Source organism: Rhinoderma darwinii, chromosome 4 (assembly GCF_050947455.1).
Source record: "Rhinoderma darwinii isolate aRhiDar2 chromosome 4, aRhiDar2.hap1, whole genome shotgun sequence".
NCBI lineage: Eukaryota > Metazoa > Chordata > Amphibia > Anura > Rhinodermatidae > Rhinoderma > Rhinoderma darwinii.
In genome coordinates this window covers 199723050-199742532 of record NC_134690.1, presented here as the reverse complement: position 1 = coordinate 199742532, position 19483 = coordinate 199723050, and the positions used below count along the sequence as shown (strand labels likewise).

Genomic DNA, 19483 nt, shown 5'->3' with positions numbered 1-19483 from the left:
AGTAGGATGGTCCAGGGCTCCCTCCAGTACCTGGTCCATTGGAGAGGATACGGGCCGGAGGAGAGGACTTGGGTACCTGCCCGTGATGTTCACGCTGGGGTATTGATCAGGAGGTTCCACCTTCTCTTCCCCACTAAACCGGGTCCCCTTAGTAAGGGTCCGGTGGCCCCTCATAAAAGGGGGAGTACTGTTAGGGATCTGCCAGGTACTTCATCTAGGTATACTCCTGGGATTAATCAATCCACACCTGAGGCCAGACCTGTTCGACTGACACCATCTCCCACCAACCAGGGTGGCAGGCTCAGGAGTGGGAGAGCCTATCGCGGCCTGGTCTGTCGGAGTTAGCTCCGCCCCCTGTCCTTTATTACCTGCCCTGTTCTCTCCCTCAGTGCTTGTAATTCTTTTGGATTCCTGGCCCCACTGCTGCTTGCTCCAGCCTGCTTCTGCCGTGCTTCTGCCTTGCTGCAGTTCTGCTTGACCTGCTTGCTTTGCCCCTGGCTTGCTTCTGTCTCCTTGCCCGCTTGGGTGTACTCACTTCGTCCTGGTCCTGACTGTCCGTTCGCCGCTCCGTTTCCTCGTGGCGTTCCGTGGCTACTGCCCCTTCCCTTGCATGTTCCCTGTTTGTTTTCCTGTGCACTTAGACAGCGTAGGGACCGCCGCCCAGTTGTACCTCGTCGCCTAGGGCGGGTCGTTGCAAGTAGGCAGGGACAGGGCGGTGGGTAGATTAGGGCTCACTTTCCCTTCACCTCCTTCCTGCCATTACAGCCGATGTGTCCTTGCTCGTCCGACACGATGCAGGACCTGGGGCAGGAAGTGAGTGACGTCACAGCGTGATCTCTCGAGAACACGCTGTGTGTCTGTGCACTGCCAGAAGCTGGGCGTTGTGAAGAGAAGTGGATGATGCTGATTCGTCAGCATCATAAACTTCTATTCACAACGCCCAGCTAGTAAAAGAAGTAAAAACGCCCCGATGTAACTAACACAATACACGCCCAGTTGTACATAACTTGAAACATGCCCAGTTGTACTTTAGAAAGCCTCATTTACATAAATATAAAAATGGTCATAACTTGGCCAAAAATGCTCGTTTAAAAAAAAAACAAAAAACACATTACTCTTATCTACATTGCAGCGCCGATCTGCTGCAATAGGAGATAGGGGTTGCAAAATCTGGTGACCGAGCCTCTATAAATAAACCCCAATATTATTATAGGTGTGGTTTCGAGGGCATGACTTAGCAATGAGTGTGATACGCCACTTAGGTCTGGGACCCTCAGTGAGACCAGACAATAACCCACTGTAATCCAATCAGTATTCTCCTCCTCCGCTTTTAACTCTCAGAGGTTGGGTAGGTAGGCAATGTGCCCATGTCTGGATGCTGAATATGAGTGTCTTGCACAATGCGCACCCCCTGCATCCGTGACCAGGCCCGGAGGGTAAGTGGGTCCGCCCAGGATCAACACAGTCTAACACATCAGCTGGTCTGTGCCGCGCCATATCCTGACGCTGGACGTTGTGTGCTGCGTCGCATACAACATCCTGATGATGTCAGGAATCAGAACTTTAAATGCGCCGTGGCATAAACCGCATAATGTGGCAACCTGAAGTGGATCCAGGCGGGTTCCCAGCGGACAAGAGAAGACGGAGGAGTGGGGAGTAAAGGCTTTTTTTTTTCTGGGGTGTCTGATCAGATGGGTGTGTGATTTGGGGGGGGGGGTGTCGATATGGTTACGCCTATCAATGGTTAAACACCTGCCCGCTGCAATCTACCACCGGCACCAATCTCACTCCTGACCTAGTGACCTAGTTCTAATTCTGCTGATTTTCCTGAGAGTCAGCTGCCTGGCAAAGGAGGAGTATCCAATCCAAATAGGATGTAACCTGACAGCTTTATTATACAAAAATACTATGCACTTGCTATATTGCCTGTTAAATATATTTTACTTTTACCAGCCTACAAAATACCAACTGGGACTACACATTTCACATGGTCATGTCAAACTCTTTTTACCAAGTTTCACTTCTGCATTGCTTTCTTATGAGCTATATATTCTGTTGCTGGATTGGTAAGCCATATGTTTTAGAGAAAGATGCTTCCAGTCTTACAATTGTTATCCAAATGTCACGTTAACGTAGGGGGAACTCCTTGCCGACACATTTGTCTGTACCTTCTGTTAAAGAAAACAGCTCTACCAAGTGTTAATTTGCTTTTCATCTTTGGACTGTTAGATGCTTTGTTGATCCATGTAGGCAAAAGCTGTCTAGTACTTTTACTGATGTTTTCATCATGAACTTCCCAGCTAGCTGTCTTTCTTGTATTCATAACCTTTATTTTCCTAACCGATTGGCAACATGTGACGTAACTGTATGTGACAGCCGCTAAGGTGGAGTATGGAGTGAACTCACGGGCTTAGCCTGCTCCATACTCATTGGGTGTCGGCTGTAACATACAGCCGAAACCTCACTGCAACTGCCAGGATCGGCTAAAACTCAGATCCCAGTTGTTTAACTACTTTGACGCCGCTTTCAATAGCGTGTGAGGCATCTAAGTCATTAGGAAGTGGTTAGGCAACCCTCGTCAACAGCGCATTGCCCGCCCTTCCGCGACGCGATCACAGGATGCCTGGAGGTTGTAGTGAAGGCCTCCAGGTCCCCCATCTATGTGAACCTATTAAAGGGAACCTGTCACCAGCATTTCACCTATTGAACTTTACATATCCCTCACTGGCCGCTGCTATCACAAGTTCATTGCCGTTATCCCCGGTCCTAAATTCCTCCTCCGACTATAAATAACGGTCTGCAAACATTTCACGCTTTTTATCGTAATAAGTCGGTGTCCCTTTGTGCGCACACACCAGAAGAGGACATCAATGCACAAGCGCAGGATTTTGTGTGCTGGGGGAAGGCGAGGAGCTGCCAATCAAAAGTACGGAGGCCGGTAAACTCGGAAAGACTTGAGGAATGAAGATTTGACTCTTTTCAAATGAAGATTTGACTCTTTTATGCTCATTAGCATACGGTGTGGGGACACTAAAAACTGAATACTAAAGCTACAGAGCCGACTAAGAAGACAATTATAGGTTGTATAGAAATTATTTCTCACCCACTACCACCAGGTATTGCTGGTTTAATAGGTGAAATGCTGGTGACAGGTTCCCTTTAAGCGAGCTGCTAAAAATCAAAATATACTGCAATACATAATTATTGCAGAATGTTGTGCAAGCGATCGTTTTTTCAAGTCCCCTAAGGGAACAAAAAAAAAACAGTTTATAAAAGGGTTTAAGGTACAGGAGAAAATATAAAAAGTAAAAAATAACCTTTTCCCATTTTTTCGCTCATGTAATGAAAAAATAAAATAAAATTAACATAATTGGTATCGCCGCATCCGTAAGAGTCCGAACTATTCTAATATAACATCATTTAACCCACACGGGGAAAAACTGTAAAAAACGAAAAATTAAAAAAAACGCTAGAAATGCTGTTTTTTGGTCACCTTTAGTCACCTTAGCTCGGCAAAAAATTTAATAAAAAGTGAATAAAAAGTTTCACGTAAGTTATGGCTTTCAGAATATGGAGACACAAAAAATTTTCTCTGTAAAAAACAATATAAATTTAGTATCGCCGTAATCGTATTGTCACCCAGAATTTTTTTTTAACATGTCATTTTTACTGCACATCGTAAAAAAAACAACAAAAAAATAAAAGAAAACAATAGAGGAATTGCTGTTTTTCTTACATTCCACACCAAAAATAATTTTTCCGTTTCCCAGTACATTATTATTGTACAAATGGTGCCATTGAAATATACAATGAAAAAAGTTAGAGGTCCAGCACACGATATGAAAAAATACAAAACTGTTTATTTAAAGAGGCTCTGTCACCACATTATAAGTGCCCTATCTCCTATATAATGTGATCGGCGCTGTAATGTAGATAATGGCAGTGTTTTTTTATTTAGAAAAACAAGCAATTTTGACTGAGTTATGACCTATTTTAGATTTATGCTAATGACTTTCTTATTCCCGAACTGGGCGTTTTTTAGATTTTGATCAAGTGGGCGTTGTAAAGAGAATGTGTATGACGCTGACCAATCAGGGTCATACACTTCTCTCCATTCATATTCTTAGCACATTAAGTCCCACACAAATGTTACCGAAGTGTCGGGAATGTGAATAGACATCGCATCCTGGCTGAAAGCGATGTCTATTCACTCTCAAGACACCTCAGTAACGCTAATGTGTGAGTAAGTGACAGCACATCATGATCTATCAAGATCACTATGTGCTAAGAATATGAATGGAGAGAAGTGTATGACACGGATTGGTCAGCGTCATACACTTCTCTGTACAACGCGCACTTGGTCAAAAGCTAAAAAATGCCCAGTTGGTCATTAAGAAAGTCATTATCATAAATTTAAAATAGGTCATAACTCCGTCAAAATTGATTGTTTTTCTAAATAAAAAACACTGCTTTTACCTACATTACAGCGCCGATAATATTTAAGTCCTATATTTTCTCTAATTTTTTAAAGCTACCCTTCAGCTAAAACAAAAAACAAAACAAAGACTATATATCACATTAAAAAAGTAAAGTCAACTTAGCTGCTGCAACGCTCCTGAATGATCCGGCCTCCTCTCCTGCATTCTGGTCCCCCGCTTTCCGGTATCTAAAATTGGTGCCGCTGTCTCAGACTTTCCTATGGAGATCTTCTTTGAAAGTCTGAGACACACCCCCACCGGCTAAATTGCCCTCCGATGAACCAGCGCTGTTGACAGCACTGAACACAATATAAGAGATACAGGATTTCAAATTAAGATCTCAAGGAAACATTGACGTAATCATCTTGGATTGAAAACAAAAGCTAACATGTTTATAACAGTATGTTATTTCCTCAGAGACAAGGTCGATTATTAAGTAGTGCATTGGACTTTTTACTTGACAATTATGTTGATGTGCCATTCGGAGGATCCATATGGATATGATCTTTATTGTATTTCACATCTTGTAAACATAACCAGGACCTTAAACTGGCCATCTATATCCAAAAGCTATTGGCTGAATGCTCCATTGGTCGACATCTATTTTTCTTGATTCTAATATAAGCATGCACATGCATGGGAGAGGAGATTAAGCCACTGCCAGAGGTGTCTTTAATCCAACATGCTTGATCCCTCTTTCCTCCAACAACTGCAATATGGAGACAGTTGGTAGACCTTGGTAGATCTTCCCATTGATATCGGCATATTCCTCTCATGTATGGCCAGTTTTAGTTTGGTGTCCATTATCTCCTATTTTCACCTATCCACTTGATTGGTGCTTCTCCACCACTTTTTATCATCCAGTATACTATCAAAAGCATTTCTGTTGTGAATGAAGCTCAAGTTGGCCTCCTTAGCTTTTTTAATTACCTATCATGCATTATCTTAATTTCACTTTATCACTTATTCCACTGCCTTACATGAAGCCCTGTGCATTTGGAAAATCTCAGTGTAAGGCATTATTCTACTTAATCTCTACCATAATTTTACGGGGGTGTAATATGAGAAATTCCTTAGAGCTTAAACGCGTTCAGCTTTGCTAATTATCTCCAGTCTCTAAATTAGGCATCTACATGGACACTTCATTTTTCTATATCAGGGTTAACATGTGTTTTCAGCGTTCTTAAAAAAAAAGCATTGGGGACTAAAATTCTGAGTTACTAGGTCCTGAAAAGTCACATTTTTACAAATATTTCAATTATCCTGATGTCTTGTTACTTATATTTTATAGATTAGTTCAAGTGTTTGATGACAGCAACACGGTTGACTGATCTATTTGGCTATCATTTACTTACTGTCAATGTGAGCTCATGTAGAGAGAAATGATATGACTAGTGTCAGTTCGATGCAGATAACAGAAGAGAAAGTTGCAAAGGGCATTATCCTCATTCTTTCATTTCTAAATGTAAGAACATATCTTGGATAACATATATTAGCTTTTATTATTTTTTATTTGTTAATTTCATGTTTCTCATTGTTAATTATTGCATAATCTATGTTTATTTGAGCTAAATATAAGAAAAACATATATAGAGTTTGCCTTTGTATACAAATGGTTATTGTACAGTACAATGAGTATTCAAAATATTACTTATAATAGTAGGCAAAAGAATTCACATAGCTTTAACCCCTTAAGGACGCAGCCTAGTTTGGGCCTTAAGGCTCAGAGCCCATTTTTCAAATCTGACATATTTCACTTTATGTGGTAATAACGTCGGAATGCTTAAACCTATCCAAGCGATTCCGAGATTGTTTTCTCGTGACACTTTGGGCTTCATGTTCGTGGTAAAATTTGGTCGATATATTCAGTCTTTATTTGAGAAAAATTGCAAAATTTAGAGAAAATTTAGAAAAAATAGCATTTTTCAGAATTGAAATGCATCTGCTTGAAAAACAGACGGTTATACCACCCAAAATAGTTACTAGTTCACATTTCCCATATGTCTACTTTAGATTGGCATCATTTTTTGAACATTATTTTATTTTTCTTGGACGTTACAAGGCTTAGAACATAAACAGCAATTTCTCATATTTTTAAGAAAATTTCAAAAGCCTTTTTTTTAAGGTACCTGTTCAGTTCTGAAGTGGCTTTGAGGGGCCTATGTATTAGAAACCCCCATAAAGCACCCCATTTTAAAAACTAGACCCCTCCAAAGTATTCAAAACAGCATTTAGAAAGTTTTTTAACCCTTCAGGCATTTCACAGGAATTAAAGCACAGTGGAGGTGAAATTTGCAAATTTCGTTTTTCTTTCTGAATTTCAATTTTATTCTATTTTTTTTCTGTAACAAAGAAGGTTTTACCAGAGAAACACAACTAAATATGTATTGTCCAGATTCTTCAGTTTTTAGAAATGTCCCACATGTGGCTCTAGTGCGCTCGTGGACTAAAACACAAGCCCCAGAAGCAAAGAAGCACCTAGTGCATTTTGGTGGTGCTTTTTTATTAGCATATATTTTAGGCAGCATGCCAGGTTTGAAGAGGTGTTGAGGTACCAAAACAGTAGGAATCCCCCAAAACTGACCCCATTTTGGAAACTGCACCCCTCAAGGAATTAATTTATGGTTATTGTTACAATTTTGACCCCGTAGTTTTTTCACAGCGCGTATTTGAATTGGGCTGTGAAATTAAAAGAATGACAATTTTTCCAATAAGATGTCATTTTTGATCAGAATTTCTTATTTTCACAGGGAACAAAATGCCCCATTTTGTTGCCCAATTTGTCCTGAGTGCGGCAATACCCTATTTGTGGCCATAAACTGCCGTTTGGGCCCATGGGAGGTATTAGAAGGAAAGGAGCGCTATGTGTTCTTTGGAGCCCAGATTTTGCTGGATTGGCTTTCGGGTGCCATGTCGCATTTGCAGAGCCCCAAAGGTATCAAAGCAATGGAAACCCACCAGAAGTGACCCCATTTTGGAAACTACACCCCTCAAGGAATTCATATATGGGTGTTGTGACCATTTAGACTCCACAGTTTTTTCACAGAATTTATTTGAATTGGGCTGTGAATTCAAAAAAATGTAATTTTTTCCAATAAGAGGTAGTTTTGGCTCAAAATTTCTTATTTTCACAAGGAATAAAATACCCCAACTTGTTGCCCAATTTGTCCTGAGTGCGGCAATAGCCCATTTGTGGTGATAAACTGCCGTTTGGGCCCATGGGAGGCCTCAGAAGGAAAGGAGCGCTATGTGTTCTTTGGAGCCCAGATTTTGCTGGATTGGTTTTCGGGTGCCATGTCGCATTTGCAGAGCCCCAAAGGTATCAAAGCAATGGAAACCCACCAGAAGTCACCCCATTTTGGAAACTACACCCCTCAAAGAATTTATTTATGGGTGTTGTGACCATTTAGACCCCACAGTTTTTTCACAGAATTTATTTGAATTGGGCTGTGAATTAAAAAAAAAATTATTTTTTCCAATAAGAGGTAGTTTTGGCTCAAAATTTCTTATTTTCACAAGGAATAAAATACCACATTTTGTTGCCCAATTTGTCCTGAGTGTGGCAATACCCTATTAGTGGTGATAAACTGCCGTTTGGGCCCATGGGAGGGCTCAGAAGGAAAGGACCACCATGTGGCCTACTGGAAATTTTCTGGTGCTAAGTCGTGTGTGCAGAAGCCCCTGAGGTATCAGTACAGTTGAAACCCCCGAGAAGTGACCCCATTTTAAAAACGACACCCCTTAAGGAATTCATCTAGAGGTGTAGTGAGCATTTTGACCCCACAGGTATTGTGTAAAAGATAATGCGCAGCAGATGGTGCAGAGTGAGATTTGCAATTTTCTATATATATGCCATGTCAGTGTCCGATATATTGTGCCCAGCATGTGCCACCGGAGACATACACCCCATAAACTGTAATGTGGGCTCTCCCGGGTACGGCAATACCCTACATGTGGCTGTTATTAGCTGCCTGGGCACACGGCAGGGCTCAGAAGGAAAGGACCACCATTTGGCCTACTGGAGCTTTTCTGGTGCTAAGTCTTGTACGCAGAAGCCCCTAAGGTACCAGTACAGTTGAAACCCCCAAGAAGTGACCCTGTTTTAAAATCTACACTCCTTAAGGCATTCATCTAGAGGTGTAGTGAGCATTTTGACCCCACAGGTATTGTGTAAAAGATAATGTGCAGCAGTTGGTGCAGAGTGAAATTTGCAATTTTCTATACATATATGCCAATTCAGTGTCCGATATATTGTGCCCAACATGCGCCACCGGAGATATACACCTCATAAACTGTAATGTTGGCTCTCCCGGGTACGGCAATACCCTACATGTGGCTGTTATCAGCTGCCTGGGCACACAGCAGGGCTCAGAGGGGAAAGATGAGGAGGGGTAAGCTGTGCGAAGTGGATCAGAGCGAGTAAAACTGGGGTAAATTAAAAATAAAGGGATGGATGATAAATTTTAAAACACTCTTTCATACAGAGCTCTGGTTTTTCGGGACACGTGTCACATTGATATATTGTGTCCTTCCTTATCCCCCTCTTATAGCAGACTCTGCACCTCTTTTGACTTTTTCCCTTCTTGCCAGTTTGGGGAACTTCTCCTAAAAAGTGTTGCCCTGGTACGATGCCTGTGGCCCCGCTTCCAGAAGTACTGTAAGGCTTCAGGACTTGATCTGACAAGTCCACCCCTCCCATGTACCTATTGTAGTCCAGGATGCAGTCTGGTTTGGGGGTCTCTGTACTGGTACCTCGTACAGGTACATGGGTACTGGTGTGGCATCTCCCTGGTCTTGTACTTGACACACAATATGTTGCTGCTAGATTGTGCCCTGCTCTCACCCCTTCTGAGTGTTTGCCCAAGCAGTGTCTTAGGGAGGCCTCTCAGGTTTCTTCTAGCAGTGCCGTATGCCGCAGGACTTCTGGAAGCGAGGCAGTTGAAGAGTGGGACGCTGGTATAAAAATTATCCAGGTAGAGGTGGTAACCCTGGTCCAGCAGTGGGTGCACCAAATCCCACACAATTTTTGTATTAACTCCCAGTAAGGGGGGGCATTCTGGGGGCTGAGTACTGGTGTCCTTCCCTTTATATATCCTAAATTTGTAGGTATACCCTGATGCACTCTCGCACAGCTCATACATCTTCACGCCATACCTTGCCCTCTTACCCGGCAGGTACTCGCGGAATTGAAGCCTCCCTTTCAAATGTACCAGGGATTCATCTATAGAAATACACTTCTCGGGGGTGAATGCTGGGAAAACCGGGCACTGAAATGGTCTAATAGGGGTCTCCGTTTATACAAATGGTCAAAACTGGGGTCATCTCGGGGTGGGCGCGGCTCATTATGAGTATAATGTAAGAAGCGAAGTATTGCCTCATTTTTATTTTATTTTTTAGTTTCCACCTCAGTTCTGAAGTTGCTTTGAGGGGCCCATATATTAGACACCCTTATCAAACACCCCATTTCAGAAACTAGACCCCTCAAAGTATTCACAACAGCATTTAAAAAGTTTATTAACCCTTTAGGTGTTTCACAGGAATTTAGAGCAAAGTAGAGGTGACATTTAATTAATTTAATTTAATTTATTAGGCACCATGTCCGTTTTGAAGAGGTCTTGTGGTGCTAAAACAGTGGAAACCCCCCAAAAGTGACCCCTTTTTGGAAACTAGAGACCTTGAGGAATCCATTGTAGTTTTCTTGGGGTGCATGCGACTTTTTGATCAGTTTTTATTCTAATTTTAGGTGGCGTAGTGACTAAAAAAACAGCAATTTTACTATTGTTTTTTATTAAATTTTTTTTTACAGCGTTCACCGTGCGCTATAAATGACATATTCACTTTATTCTGCGGGGCGATACGATTACGGCGATACCAGATGTTTATAGTTTTTTTTTATGTCTTATGGCGTTTGCACAATAAAATACATTTTGTAAAATATCATTTACTTTTTGTGTTACCTTATTCTAAGAGCCAGAACGTTTTTATTTTTCCATCAGGAAAGTCGTGCGAGGACTTATTTTTTGCGTAACGAACTGTAGTTTCCATCAGTACCATTTTTAGGGACATGCGACTTTTTGATCTCTTTTTATTCAATTTTTTGGGAGGTGAAGTGACCAAACAATTGTGATTGTGGTACGGTTTATTATTATTTTCTCTTACGGCGTTCACCGCGCGGGATAAATAATGACATCGTTTTGTAGTTCAGGCCGTTACGGACGCGGCGATACCAATTATGTATAGTTTATTTGTTTATTTATATATTTTTATTAATAATAAAGAACTGATAAGGGAAAAAGGGGGACTTTTACTTTTATTACTTTTAAATCTTTTATTTTCTTATTTTTACACAACTTTTTTTTACTTTTTTACACTTTTTTTACTTTGTCCCACTAGGGGACATGAGGGCAGGAGGCTCTGATCGCTATTCTAATACACTGCACTACATACGTAGTGCAGTGTATTAGAGCTGTCAGCTGTTCGCTGACAGCAAGCATAGTGGGTCCTGACTTTGTCGGGACCCACTAGGCTTCTGTCGATGGCGTAGCCAGAGTCCATTGTTAGGATTCTGGTTGCCATAGTAGCCATCACGGCCCGCTATCGTGTAGCAGGCCGGCGATGGCAGCTTAACCCCTAAGAAGCCGCGATCGCTATTGAACGCGGCTTCTAAGGGGTTAATCGGTGGGGACCACCGCGATCGGTCCCTGCACACTAAGCTGTGATAGCCTGCTGTCGGAAACAGCAGGTATCACAGCTCAAGCACGCGCCGGGATCAAATGGCGCCGTGTTTACTCAGGTCAGTAATAGTACTGACCTGAGCGCGAACGTTCTACTTAGCAGGACGTACTATTACTGACCTGAGCGCGAAGGGGTTAAACTATATTCACATGACAGTGAAAAAAACAGCCATTAAAAACGGATCAACTATCAGTTTTTCATGGCCGTTTTGCATCAGTGTGTCTCAAAATTTCATCAATTTCGAGGCGGTCTAACCATTTAATGACCTATCATCTGTTTGCCATCCATTTTTCATGGCTGTCCCTTTGGTGAAAACGCCACATTACCCATTTAGATAGTGCCACGATGCCCACTGTAGATATTGCCCACATAAATAGTGCCATAGTGCCCACTGTAGATAGATCCCATGTAAATAGTGCCAGTGCCTACATAGCACCACAGTGCCCACTGTGAATAGTGCCACAGTGCCCACTGTAGATAGTGCCACAGTGCCCACTATAGATAGTGCCCACTTATAGTGCCCACATATAGTGCCTCTGTGCCCATATATAGAGTGCCACAGTGCCCACATAGGGCACAGTGCCTACTGTAGATAGAGCACACATATAAAATGCCAGTGCCAACATAGATAGTGCCACAGTGCCCATGTAGGTAGTGCCACACACAGCGCCCATGTAGATAGCACCATAGTGTTACTTGTAGATAGTGCCCACATAGTGCCACACCCCTCCGTAGATAGCGCTACACACCATCCCCCCCTGCTGGGGATTGCACTCCTGGAGGAGCCCCTGACGTCTATCTACATGCCCTGACGCCTAGCTACATGCCAGTACATTAGTCTGTGTAGTGATGCACAGGAAGTTGTTAGGGCATACCTATGTATGCTCTAACAACAGGCAATTATTCTCCACATAACTAGAAGTATTCATAGAAAAAAGCACACAAACTAAAGATGAAAACTGGACAGTTCTTCTGAATCCTTATGTGTAACTGTGCTAAGTCTTTATCTTGCCATTTATTTTGCCATATCTAGTCATTTCTAGATTTTTCTTGCGTCAGTTTTTGACACAACAAAATTCCACTTCCTGTCAAACAAATTAGTTCTTATGGAGCTATTATATCCGTCAATCAGGCACAGGGCCTTCAAGTCTGCATCCGTATGTAATCCCCTGATTTATTCTCCTTTTCCATCTTGTTATCTCTTTCTGGCAACCAAACACTGTGAAACTATTTTCATTCCATCCACTGTACAGAAATACCGGACTGAAACTACGCCTGTCACTACAGTGCTCATCCTGTGTACTGCAGCATATAGTCCTTGTCAATTTATGTCAGGGACAAGATCTCACACATTTTTATCTGCTTAGGCCTTATTCACACGACAGTGAAAAACGGCTGTGTGACGGCCGTTCTTTTAACGGCCGTCACACGGCCGTTTCAGAACAATGATGTTCTATGGGTGTATTCACACGGCCATTTTTTTAATGTACTATTTTTGGTCGTTTTCACGGCCTGACGACCCCCATAGAAGTCAATAGATCAGTTTTTAACGGCTGTCAATACATGTAACAACTGTTAAAAATGGATCTGTGACATGGGGATTGGCAAGGAAACTACTACTGGCTATCGGCGGCTCGATGACACTCACCGATGCAGCGCCGACCTCTTCAGGTGTGGTTTCTCATATTCACGGGTTCTGCGAAGGCGATGCGATGATGTCATCGCGCCGCCTTCGCAGATCCCATGAAGACGAGAGACCACGCATGAAGACAGGCTGCATCGGTGAGTGTCATCGTGTCGCCGCAGATTCCGTGAATACAAGAGACCTTACCTGAAGAAGACAGCGCTGCATCGGTGTGTATGTAGGGCATTCATGTCGGGCTGTGTAGCATCATCTACATCGGGGCTGTGTGGCATATACAGGGAGGCTGTGTGGCATATACAGGGAGGCTGTGTGGTATATACAGGGAGGTGTGTGGCATCATATACAGGAGGCTGTGAGGCATATACAGGGGGGCTGTGTGGCATATACAGGGAGGTGTGTGGCATCATATACAGGGGGTCTGTGTGGCATCATATACAGGGAGGTGTGTGGCATCATATACAGGAGGCTGTGTGGCATATACAGGGAGGCTGTGTGGCATATACAGGGAGGCTGTGTGGCATATACAGGGAGGTGTGTGGCATCATATACAGGGAGGTGTGTGGCATCAGATACGGGGAGGTGTGTGGCATCATATACAGGGAGGCTGTGTGGCATCATATACAGGGAGGTGTGTGGCATCATATACAGGGATGTGTAGGGCATCATATACAGGGAGGCTGTGTGGCATCATAATGGGAGGTGTGTGGCATCATATACAGGGAGGTGTGTGGCATCATATACAGAGAGGTGTGTGGCATCATCTACAGGGAGGCTGTGTGGCATCATATACAGGGAGGTGTGTGGCATCATATACAGGGAGGTGTGTGGCATCAGATACAGGGAGGTGTGTGGCATCATATACAGGAGGGGCTGTTTGACATCATATACAGGGAGATGTGTGGCATCAAACAGGCAGGTGTGTGGCATTATATACAAGAAGGTGTGTGGCATCATACACAGGGAGGTTGTGTGGCATCATATACAGGGAGGCTGTGTGGCATCATATACAGGAGGGGCTGTTTGATATCATATACAGGGAGATGTGTGGCATCAAACAGGCAGGTGTGTGGCATCATATACAGGGAGGCTGTGTGGCATCATATACAGGAAGGTGTGTGACATCATATATATGGAGGAGTGTGGCATCATACAGGGAGGTGTGTGGCATCATATACAGGGAGGTGTGTGGAATAATATACAGGGAGGTGTGTGGCATCATATACAGGGAGGTGTGTGGTATCATACAGGGAGGTGTGTGGCATCATATACAGGGAGGTGTGTGACACCATATACAGGGAGGTGTGTGGCATCATATAAAGGGATGTGTGTGGCATCATATACAGGGGGGGCTGTAAATAGTGTCTAGGTGAACATGTGACCTTCCTTTGGGTGTTTTCAGGGAGCTGGGACAAAAAAAGCCTGACCAATTAAATTCATCAGTTTTTTTAACGGCCATAAAAAACTGATGCAAAATGGAATTGTCAAACGGCCATTAAAAACGGACAGACGGACAGGAAATGGGTGAAAATTTAGAGACACACTGATGCAAAATGGCCATGAAAAACTGACAGTTGATCAGTTTTTAATGGACATTTTTTTTCACTGTCGTGTGAATGTAGCCTAAAGTTTTCACATGATGGTGTTAAAGAGGCTCTGTCACCAGATTTTGCAACCCCTATCTCCTATTGCAGCAGATCGGCGCTGCAATGTAGATAAGAGTAAAGTTTTTTTTTTTTAAAAAACAAGCATTTTTGGCCAAGTTATGACCATTTTTATATTTATTCAAATGAGGCTTTCTAAAGTACAACTGGGCGTGTTTAAAGTTATGTACAACTGGGCGTATATTGTGTATGTACATCTGGGCGTGTTTACTTCTTTTACTAGCTGGGTGTTGTGACTAGAAATGTATGATGCTGACGAATCGGCATCATCCACTTCTCTTCACAACGCCCAGCTTCTGGCAGTGCACAGACACACAGCGTGTTCTCGAGATCACGCTGTGACGTCACTTCCCCAGGTCCTGCATCGCAAACGCCGATGCTGCTGCAGAATCAAATGTAGCCTCTGGTGCCGATGTGTCCTCGCTCGTCCGACACGATGCAGGACCTGGGGAAGTGACGTCACAGCTCGAGAACACGCTGTGTGTCTGTGCACTGCCAGAAGCTGGGTGTTAACGAAGAGAAGTGGATGATGCCGATTCGTCAGCATCATACACTTCTAGTCACAACGCCCAGCTAGTAAAAGAAGTAAAAACGCCCAGATGTAATGAACACAATACACGCCCACTTGTACATAACTTTAAACACACCCAGTTGTACTTTAGAAAGCCTCATTTGCATAAATATAAAAATGGTCATAACTTGGCCAAAAATGCTCGTTTAAAAAAAAACCAAAACGTTACTCTTATCTACATTGCAGCGCCGATGTGCTGCAATAGGAGATAGGGGTTGCAAAATCTGGTGACAGAGCCTCTTTAACTATACATATTCAGCCTATAAACATTTAAAACTACACACATAAAGCTACAAAAAATGATCTTAAATGGGTTGGCCAGGAAAAAAATATGTTCTCAAAAGTGTCCCCCAGACTTGGTTTGCCTTCCCTAAAACCCCCTACAAACCTTCTAACCAGTTTCATTTTGATCTCAATCATCACTGCTGCTCTTTCTGTTTGTTTGCATCCCTTGCTTCTGGTCCTGGTTGTTTCCTGCCTTGTAACCCACCATACCCATGATCCCTTGGTGCATCTGAGGAGACAGCTTACATTCCCCCCCTCTTCCACCACAGCATCTCAGCTATTTGCATACTGCCACGCCCCTCTATAATCACAGGATCATTTCCTGCTCTAGTTAGTCACCCAGCTCGCTGCACTGTCACACAACCCAGTAATTATCACACAGGGGGATGTGAGTTATATACAGGGATGATGGGGGTTATATACAGGGATGATGGGAGATATATACAGAGATGATGGGAGTTATATACAGGGATAATGCCGATTATATACGGGGATGATGGAGGTTGTATACAGGGATGTTGAGGGTAATACACATGGGATGTTAGGGTTATACACACACGGATGATGGAGTTGTAAACAGGGATGATGATGTAATACACAGGGATGATGGGGATTATACAGAGGGATGATATAACTCCATCATACCTGTATGCAACCCCCATAATCCCTGTGTATTACCTCATCATACCTGTATATAACCCCGATCATCCCTGTGTATTACCTCATCATCCCTGTATATAACCCCCATCATCCCTGTGTATTACCTCATCATCCCTGTGTATAACCCCCATCATCCATGTGTATTACCCCATCATCCCTATATATAACCCCCATCGTGGGCGATGAGAGGAGAGGGGCTGGCAGTGCGGCAACTACGAGAGGAGGAGGGGGCGTGTACTAGCAGAGATGACATTCCATGTCTTTGCTCAGCCAGCACTTCCGGGAGAGCAGAGACACGGCGCGTCATCAATTAGGTTTACAGGCAGTGGGCGAGCGGATGTTTCATGAGCTCTTCAGAGCTCCGCCTCTGGTCCCACTGCCTGTAAACCTAGTTGATGACGTGCCGTGCTTCAGCTCTGCCGAAAGTGCTGGCTGAGCAAAGACACGGAACGTCAGAGGAAGTGAAATATTTACTCTGGGTACGGTCACGTGACTGCACATTAGAAGTAAGTAATGCCACAAGATATAAACAGACATAATATTAGGAAGTTAATTGTACATGTCACATTAAGTTAAAATAGAAATAAAATTAATTCCTGGACAACCCTTTTAAGAAAAGGGGCAAGTAAAGCAATTGTATTGTAGACACTATGATACATGTCCAGAATGTGTTTGTCTAGATTAGTGAAAATGCGCTGGAGACACATGAACAAACAGAAGTTCCATGTATTTTTTTATTTAGAAGAATCTGGATGCACGGCTAATGAATTAGGAGCATAGTGTACAAAGAAATCATAAGGCCTCATAGCAAAAGTCAGAATTAGGCCTCATGCACACGAACGTAAAAACGCCAGTAATTACGGGCCCATAGACTTCTATTGGCCACGGGTACCTTCCCGTTTGCTTACGGGAAGGTGCCCGGGCTGTTGTAAAATATGGAACATGTCCTATTTCAGGTCGTAATTACGCCAAATCGTCGTATGGGGCTCCCGTCATTACGGGTGGCTACGTGTGTGCACCCGTAATTACGGGAGCGTTGCTAGGCGACGTCAGGGGATAGTCCCTGTCCAAGGTGCTGAAAGAGTTAATTGATTGGCAGTAAATCTTTCAGCACCCGGGACAGTGACTACCGCTGGAGTTAATAGTATTAAAAGTTAACTTACCCAGAACTCTTCTTCTTCTTCCTCTAGTCCGGCCTCCCGGGATGACGTTTCATTCCATGTGACCGCTGCAGCCAATCTCAGGCTGCAGCGGTCACACAGACTTCCGCGTCATCCAGGGAGGTCAGACTGGATGTCAAAAGAGGGACGCATCACCAAGACAATGGCCAGGGTACGTATTAACTTTTTTCGGAAACTCTGCCCGAAAGGGCTGCCCCTTCTCTCTATCCTGATAGAGAGAAGGGGCTGCTGATTAAAGCAGAGAAAACGGGTCCGTAAATATGGATGGAATACTGGTGACACCGGACCCGTATTTACGGGCACGGGTCGGTAAATACTGGTGGAATATGGGTCGAATACATGTGACAATGGACCCGTATTTACGCCAGTATTTACGGGAGGAAAAAAATACGTTTGTGTGCATGTGGCCTCTTGCTTGTTCTCTAGTGAAGCCTCCCTCCCTGTGTGGCATTTATATGTCTGGTAATGTTTTACAGAACATCTGTATGTCTTACTGTTCCCAAAGATCCTTCTTCCCAGCTCCTCTAACATATATGGAAGCATATGCTCAGCACATACAGAAGAAGCCGATTTCTCGCTTTGCAGGAAATGCAGATGTACTGTCAGACATGGGGTATTAGAATGACAGAGGAAGAGAAGGAAGAGGTAAGTCTGACAGGACACAAGTTGTGCTCTAAAGATCAAGCAAAATTTTATATAATAATAATAATTCACTGCTTGTGTTTTATTTTAAATCTAAAAATTAAAAATAGTATATTACCGTGTTAGCCAGAAACAATATGCAATGTTAAATACTTTTGTGTCAAAAAAGCCAAAAGTAATGTAGGTATCATACCTACAATACTTTTGTCTTTTTTGACAAAAAAGCTAAAAGTTAAGGTCTTAGCGAGCGATACAGCTGCTCTGTATAGAGAGTATATGGAGCAGCTGTATCTCAAAAAGTGAAAAGGATTTTTAACCCCTTAAGGACGCAGCCTAGTTTGGGCCTTAAGGCTCAGAGCCCATTCTTCAAATCTGACATATTTCACTTTATGTGGTAATAACGTCGGAATGCGTAAACCTATCCAAGCGATTCCGAGATTGTTTTCTCGTGACACTTTGGGCTTCATGTTCGTGGTAAAATTTGGTCGATATATTCAGTGTTTATTTGAGAAAAATTGCAAAAATTAGAGAAAATTTAGAAAAAATAGCATTTTTTAGAATTTAAATGCATCTGCTTGAAAAACAGACGGTTATACCACCCAAAATAGTTACTAGTTCACATTTCCCATATGTCTACTTTAGATTGGCATCGTTTTTTGAACATTATTTTATTTTTCTTGGACGTTACAAGGCTTAGAACATAAACAGCAATTTCTCATATTTTTAAGAAAATTTCAAAAGCCTTTTTTTTAAGGTACCAGTTCAGTTCTGAAGAGGCTTTGAGGGGCCTATGTATTAGAAACCCCCATAAAGCACCCCATTTTAAAAACTAGACCCCTCAAAGTATTCAAAACAGCATTTAGAAAGTTTTTTAACCCTTCAGGCATTTCACAGGAATTAAAGCAAAGTGGAGGTGAAATTTGCAAATTTCATTTTTCTTTCTGAATTTCAATTTTATTCTATTTTTTTCTGTAACAAAGAAGGTTTTACCAGAGAAACACAACTAAATATGTATTGTCCAGATTCTTCAGTTTTTAGAAATGTCCCACATGTGGCTCTAGTGCGCTCGTGGACTAAAACACAAGCCCCAGAAGCAAAGAAGCACCTAGTGCATTTTGGTGGTGCTTTTTTATTAGCATATATTTTAGGCAGCATGCCAGGTTTGGAGAGGTGTTGAGGTGCCAAAACAGTAGGAATCCCCCAAAACTGACCCCATTTTGGAAACTGCACCCCTCAAGGAATTAATTTTTGGTTATTGTTACCATTTTGACCCTGTAGTTTTTTCACAGCGCGTATTTGAATTGGGCTGTGAAATTAAAAGAATGACAATTTTTCCAATAAGATGTCATTTTTGATCAGAATTTCTTATTTTCACAGGGAACAAAATGCCCCATTTTGTTGCCCAATTTGTCCTGAGTGCGGCAATACCCCATTTGTGGTGATAAACTGCTGTTTGGGCCCATGGGAGGCCTCAGAAGGAAAGGAGCGCTGTGTGTTCTTAGGAGTCCAGATTTTGCTGGATTGGTTTTCGGGTGCCATGTCGCATTTGCAGAGCCTCAGAGGTATCAAAGCAATGGAAACCCACCAAAAGTGACCCCATTTTGGAAACAAAACCCCTCAAGGAA

The 19483-nt window shown here is 42.8% G+C and overlaps 1 long non-coding RNA gene across 1 annotated transcript in view; it reads left to right on the top strand.

Annotated features, from left to right (window-relative positions):
• LOC142760987 (uncharacterized) overlaps nt 1–19483 on the top strand; it is a 51218-nt gene that overhangs the window by 9069 nt on the left and 22666 nt on the right. The window contains exon 2 of the long non-coding RNA XR_012883478.1: nt 17722–17861. This is a non-coding gene — a long non-coding RNA (uncharacterized LOC142760987). The remainder of the gene's footprint in view (nt 1–17721; nt 17862–19483) is intronic.